Here is a 6,295-nt window from a genome sequence, read left to right as displayed (position 1 = left end):
GTGAGGAGGTGGAGGAAGGCAAGGCTGTGCCAATAGGTAATTATCAAAGGCTGTGTTAGAATCATGGTGGTTTCCTAGCTCAGACAGATCTGGGTTCAAATCCTGAGCCTAGCACCCGCTCTGGGAACTGAAGCAAGTCGTCTTCTCTTATTTTTCCCATCTATATAGTGAGAATTGTGATACCTGCCCCAGTAATGCTTTGAGCATTAAATGTGATTTACACTTGTGAGAAAGCCTGCTACCCAGCGGAAAGTCAGCACGTGCAGCGCCCTTCAGGGCCTTCTCTTTTGCCCAGTTGGAGGAAAGCGGTCAAACTGCACCTTCATTGAAACCCTTTGTCTGTCAGACTTCTCCTTCAAGGAATTCATGCCAGCCTCAGTCTTTGCTGTTCCAAGAAAAAAAAAAAAAAAAGCCAAAACTTGTGTGCAAAGGACCGAATTGGATAAGGAAAGCATTTTTCTTTATTTTAAAATGAAAAACATATATGGAAACAGTGAGAGAGGAATTATCAGTAAGTTGAGTTCACCCATTGCCTACAGAGGAGGGAAGGAGAGAGATCACAATGTAAGTTTGCCATGCCCAAAGCTCTGCAAAACCAAGCTAGTGTCGGAAGATTAAAAAGTTGGTCAGTTTCTTGATAGCAGAAATATGAATTTTGGTGTGTTTTGTACTGATTCCCCTCATGTCACTGTTCTTGGGAACTCCTATAAGTTCCTTCTTGCAACTGACTGTATCGGCCAAGGGCTGGCTTAGGACTGTGAGTTTAAAGAGAGTTCCTGCTCATCCATGTGGCTTTTCAGGCTGAGAAGTTGTTAGTGGAAATCTACCACAAAGGCGTATCCTCTCTATTCTTACAATGAAGCAAAGCATGATTAGCTTATAATTTCATATCACCCAAAGATTAATTAGCCAACCCAGGTTAATGGGCAAGTGTCTTACAAGAAAAATGTACAGCACTGGCTTGGCTAGGTGTTTGTGTATAAAATAGAGTTGTGTTGATGGTTGCCACTTCCTTGTTAGATCTCTTAGAGATTTGGAATTTAAGTGTTGAGGAGCTCAGCGCTTAGCTCTTTTAGCATCAGCAATTTCCCAGGGTCTTCTGCTGCTTTGTCTGTCAAGTGGGGACAATGATACTTGCCCCCAGAGTCTCCCTGGGGTTCCAGCAGAAGCAGAGAGCAGAAAGCACAGCTCTTTGTGGGACTGCAGAGGTGATGTTTGCCGCCGTGCTCCTCCCGCAGTTTTCAACACTAGGGGGCACTGGGGAAGTTTGAGCCGTGCTCTTAGTGCTGGGTTGACTGGAGGGGAGTCCTGGCGGGTGTGGCAGGGGTGCACTGTCCCCTACAACGTGTGGGACAGTCCCATACAACAAAGCTGTCCTACACCCCACACAAATTCTCCGTGTTCTACCAGAAACTCATGTAGCTGAAGAAAAAAAATACCCTGTTCCTAATTAGCTCATCCTGGAACTTTGCTTTTTATATAAACGCAAAGTATTTTTGTGTGGTTTTAATACTGTGTTTTCTAGAAATGCATCTAACGGTGTAAATCGAGGTAAGACTATGCTTTGTTTCATTATGACTGAAACTTTATTGAGAGTTGTTTGCCATTTCAGAATGTCAAAACCACTCCTGTATTTTAATAAAAATACCCGTGTAAGCCAGCTGCATTGGAGGCTGCCACACGCACGATGATATTATGTATAGGTATTGGCATCTAACGACTGCCTCATTGTGTCTGCTGGTGTAATTGCACCTGAGCATTTATAAATTGAAATACGTATTTTTACAAATTATTTTTATTCCTCCTAACATAACGTTAGAATTGGGACATTAAATTGATTTGGATATATTGCATGTGATTGATTTTTATTTCAGAATGATAAAGGGAACCTTGCAAAATATTTGTCATATAAAAGGAAAGTGTTCTCAGGAAGGCTGATAACCTCTGAGGTGGGGCATCACCGAAAATCCAGAATTCTGCACTGCTTCTGCGTTTGATGTTGTTGCTTACATCTATTTGGATTAGGCTCAGCTGCCCTGAACAACATACCCAAATAAATGGCTTAAGCAAGACAGAGTTCTGTTTCTCTCTCCCATAAATGAAGTCCAATGATGAGTGTCAAAGAAAAAATTACTCGGGACAGTCGGTTAAGGAAGATTCTATTCAAGGGGGGCCACTACACAGGGTTGTGTAGTAGGGGAGAGAGATCCAGTTCAACTCTGAATACAAGGACAAGTGGGGGTTAATAGCCAACAAGCAGTGTTGTTGGGGGGGGGGGTCAGTGGATAGAAAATTATTAAAAACAAACATCAGGGTTAAAGGAGGATTCTGGCTAAAACGGCCTAAGGGGCTTCCTGCTGAAGGCAGGCCAGTGTGATCAGACATCACCTAGAGGATAGTGGAGATGAGGAAGCTGATCTGATATCAAGAGTGATCAGATATTGATGGGGTGGGAGGGGTCTGCTAAACTGATTTAGCAGGATCTTGCTAAAACTGGACAATGCAGAGATGAACACAGAAGCTCAAAAGTCAGGGCCTAGTTGAGAAGAGAGTTCAGGGGAGCCTGAATAGAATCATTCGAGGAGAGACTCTTGGGCACAGGCAGTCCAGCCTGGCATAGCCGTTCCTCACCTTCAGGGACCCAGGCTCCTTCTGTCTTTTTGTTCCCCAATCCTCAGTGCCAGGCTTCCATGTTCAACACCATTTTATGATCCAGGATGACAATGGAGCTCTAGTCGTCTTGGCCACGATGTAAGCAGGAAGCTAGGAGCAAGGAGGGCAATGGGTCCCCTGCAGTTGTCTGTCCCCTTATAAGAAGCTTACCCAGAATTCACGGCCAACAACTTCTGCTTACATCTCATTGGCTGCCCCTAACTGTGAGGGAGGCTGGGAAATATAGTCTCTCAAGTGTGCCCATTTCTCTCCAGAATAAAAGCAGAGATTCAATAATAAGAAAGAAAGGGAGGTTGGATATTAGAGTGGCATTTAGCAATTTCAGTTGCTGCTGCTAGTGTTTTTGGTATTGTACCAGTACCTCCCTCCCCAGGCATAGGGAGCTTCATTATTCATTATGAAGTCCAAGAGGCCTGGGTCACATTGTAGCCCATACACTTACATATCATGTGGTGACCTCAACCACGTGACTTAACCTCTTTGAGCCTCATTTTCCTCATCTGTACAGTGAGGACAGAAATGGTACTTAGCTCCTAGGGCGGATGTGAGATTTACATTGTTTGTAAAGTCCTTACCAAAGCCCTTAGGGGCACCCACCTCTCCTGTCCCACACAGACATGGTTACAGAACAGCACTGTTAGATCCTCCATGAGGAAGCCTGGCACGCTTTGTCTGAGACATCAGCTTGGTGAGCAGAGGATGCAGGTCTCCAGGAAAACCCCCCCGCCTCACACCTGTCAGATCTTGGCCAGTTGCTCTGCGGGAAGGATGCGGAGACAGCTGGGCTTGGTTTTTCTGGGCTTTTCTCCATGGTCCTTTCCGGCAAGGCCAGCCAGAGGCCAACATCTTGAAAGCAGTGAGGTTTCTCTGCAGCATCTGTCTCTCCTGGCTGCACCAGAAAAGATCTGACCAGCGATTGTGGGAACTGCTTGTCTGCATCACTTCCAGAGGAGAAGGGCTTTTTAAATGCTTGTGTTCTTTTAAGCACCATTTACCACCGAAAGGAACCAGGGCTCCTTGGGAAAATGACAGACTCCAGGCTAGGGCAGGATGTAGCCAAGATAAGCCTGGGACATCTTGTGCCAGAAAATAAGGAAGCTCTCAGGACTCCCTGGTTCCTGTGGAAAGGATGTAGAATCCATTTGAAAGGGCTCTGTGGCCAGAGATGAGACAGTCTGAGCATCGAAAAGAATAATGAAGATAATTTATTGAAATATCATGTATGCTTTAAATCCTCTTTAAATGATACTTGTGAAAAATATATTGGGACTTTTTTTGTTTGTTTAATTTTGGTAGGCAATAAATCTTTATTCTGAAAACAGGTACATGAAGGGAAAGAAACAAGCACGTATCCTGTCTTTACTGGATGGATTATATTTCAGAGCAATCGAAGAGATGATGGGGAAAAGTTTATAGAAGAATCATGGCGAATAAAAGAAAGAAACATGATTAGATTAGAAAACCACCATTTTGTCACTCCTATTGAAATAATGGATCTAAGCCACAATCATCAATGCTGTTAAAACCATGAAGTGAAAGGTGAGGGGGCATTATGATGGATAATGAACCCCCTGGTCCATTTTAACATCTCCCAAAATTCAGCATCCAGACGGGATGTGACCCAGGTACGATGTCATGGAACGTCCATGCCACACTGTGAAGTATTCTTACCCCTAAAATTGACCCTGAATCAAACCACACTTCTAGACCTTCCTACCGCTTTACAGAGAGTACGAGGGATAGAGGAACATTTTAAGAGGCACTGGGAGGATACCACCTGCCAAGGCTGGAAATTCTACAGGATAAATGACTCTGTTTCTCCAATAAATAAATGATGTGGGGTAAAGAATGAAAGAAGCTAGTATTATAGATTAAAATAAATTTAAAATACACTGAGACACATAAGCTATGTGCAAAAGGAACCTAACTGGATTCTGATTTGAACTAACCAACTATAAAGAGACATTTTAACACAACTAGGGAACCATGAACATGGATTGGGTATTCGATTTTAAGAAATCACTGTAATTTTGTTATGTGTGATAATGGTATTATGGTAATGTTTTTTACAATCCCTTATCTGAGGATAAAATGATAATGTGTCTAGAATTTACTTTAGAATGAACCAAAAAAAAAAAAAAAAAAAAGGCCAAGAAGCCAGCAGAAGCCCCAGGACTGAGTCTCCGTGGCTGATCTGGGTCACCTGCACACCCCTGAGCCCACTGCTGTGTCCTAGGGACTGACGGTGGTGAGAGGCTCAGCTGGGTCAAGTGCCCATACCGGGAGCCAGGTAGCCTCACCTGAGTCACGGCTGACTGTGAGTGGGACCAGGGTTGCTACTAGCCAAAGAAGGGGGCTCGATCTTTGGCAGAGAAGACACACAGATATCCCTTCATCATGTCACCAGCTCCAGCCCCCATTTTCCTCGTCAGTAAAATGGAGGTGATGCTGCTTTCTTGAGGAGTCAATGGGGGCTGCAAAATCCTGGCACTCAATAATATGATAGACCTCGCTGTCTCACCTCCACTCCCTCTAATGGCTCTATTTCTCTTCCTTTTCATGGAGACAGAGCTTGTGCTGGAGGCACCCCTCGAGTCTGCTTGTGTGTGCTGCACGACAGCCACCTCGAGTCACCACGCTTCCTCCTCAGTGGTACCAGGGAGCCCTGGAATTGGCAAAAACCCCAGGAGGAGTGCCACACAGTCATTGGTCAGACCACCTCCTAGGTGTTTGCAAAATGTGTTCAGTGGAGCTGGCGGTAGTTCAGATTGGTTGTGCTTCAGCACAACTGTGTGCGGTCAAAACGCTCTCTTTTGGAAAACAATGATTTTAAACATCTGAAAACACACATTTTATTGTGATATGAATACCTTTAGTCAAGAAATCTGGTAACTTGATTCATTTTTCCCCATTGAGAATTCTGATATTTCCTGGCTTTTGATAACACAGGTTGAGGAATTTTTAGTGTTTTATCTTTCTGACTGAGGTTAGAAGTCGTGCAAGGGGCCAAGAGCTCCATGTTTACCATAGAGAAAGAATCCAGTGAGGTAGATCAAGAATATAGGACTTGGAAACAGACTGCTTGTTTTAAATCCTGACTTGTGACCTTGGACAGTCATTTATTTCTTAGACCCAGTTTCTTCATCTGTAAAATGGGGGTTAAAATTTGGCTGTGACTTAAATGAAGAAACTGGTGGGGTCAGGCCCAGGCAGGCCAACACAGGGGGGCAGCCGCCTGCCCCTGTCAGGATGGTCTGAGGCAGAGGGTCAGGTGGGGGCCTTCGGTGGGGACTGCCCTGGGGCCTTCACCTCCTTTGTCTTTCCCCTTTGTTCGCCATCTGTCTGGCCAGGGTGCCGCCAGCCAGCTGGGCCCCACCAGCTCCCCTCCCCCAGCCTGGGGCTGCCCTGGGCCTCCCTCAGAACAATGAAGGGGATGCCTTCCGAGGCCTGGGTCAGGCCTTTGCTTTGTGTCCGCCTGGCAACCTCTCTCCCTCCCAGCCAAGCCCAGATGGGCCCGAGGCTGAGGCCCTTGTCGGGGACATCAAAGGGGGGCTTTGTGGACAGGAATGTGGGGGACATAGGACAGGGACGGCCACAGCACCGCGGCCTCCCAGACTCCCTG

Source organism: Camelus ferus, chromosome 1 (genome assembly GCF_009834535.1).
Source record: "Camelus ferus isolate YT-003-E chromosome 1, BCGSAC_Cfer_1.0, whole genome shotgun sequence".
NCBI classification, from domain to species: Eukaryota; Metazoa; Chordata; class Mammalia; order Artiodactyla; family Camelidae; genus Camelus; species Camelus ferus.
This window is presented reverse-complemented; position numbering follows the sequence as displayed.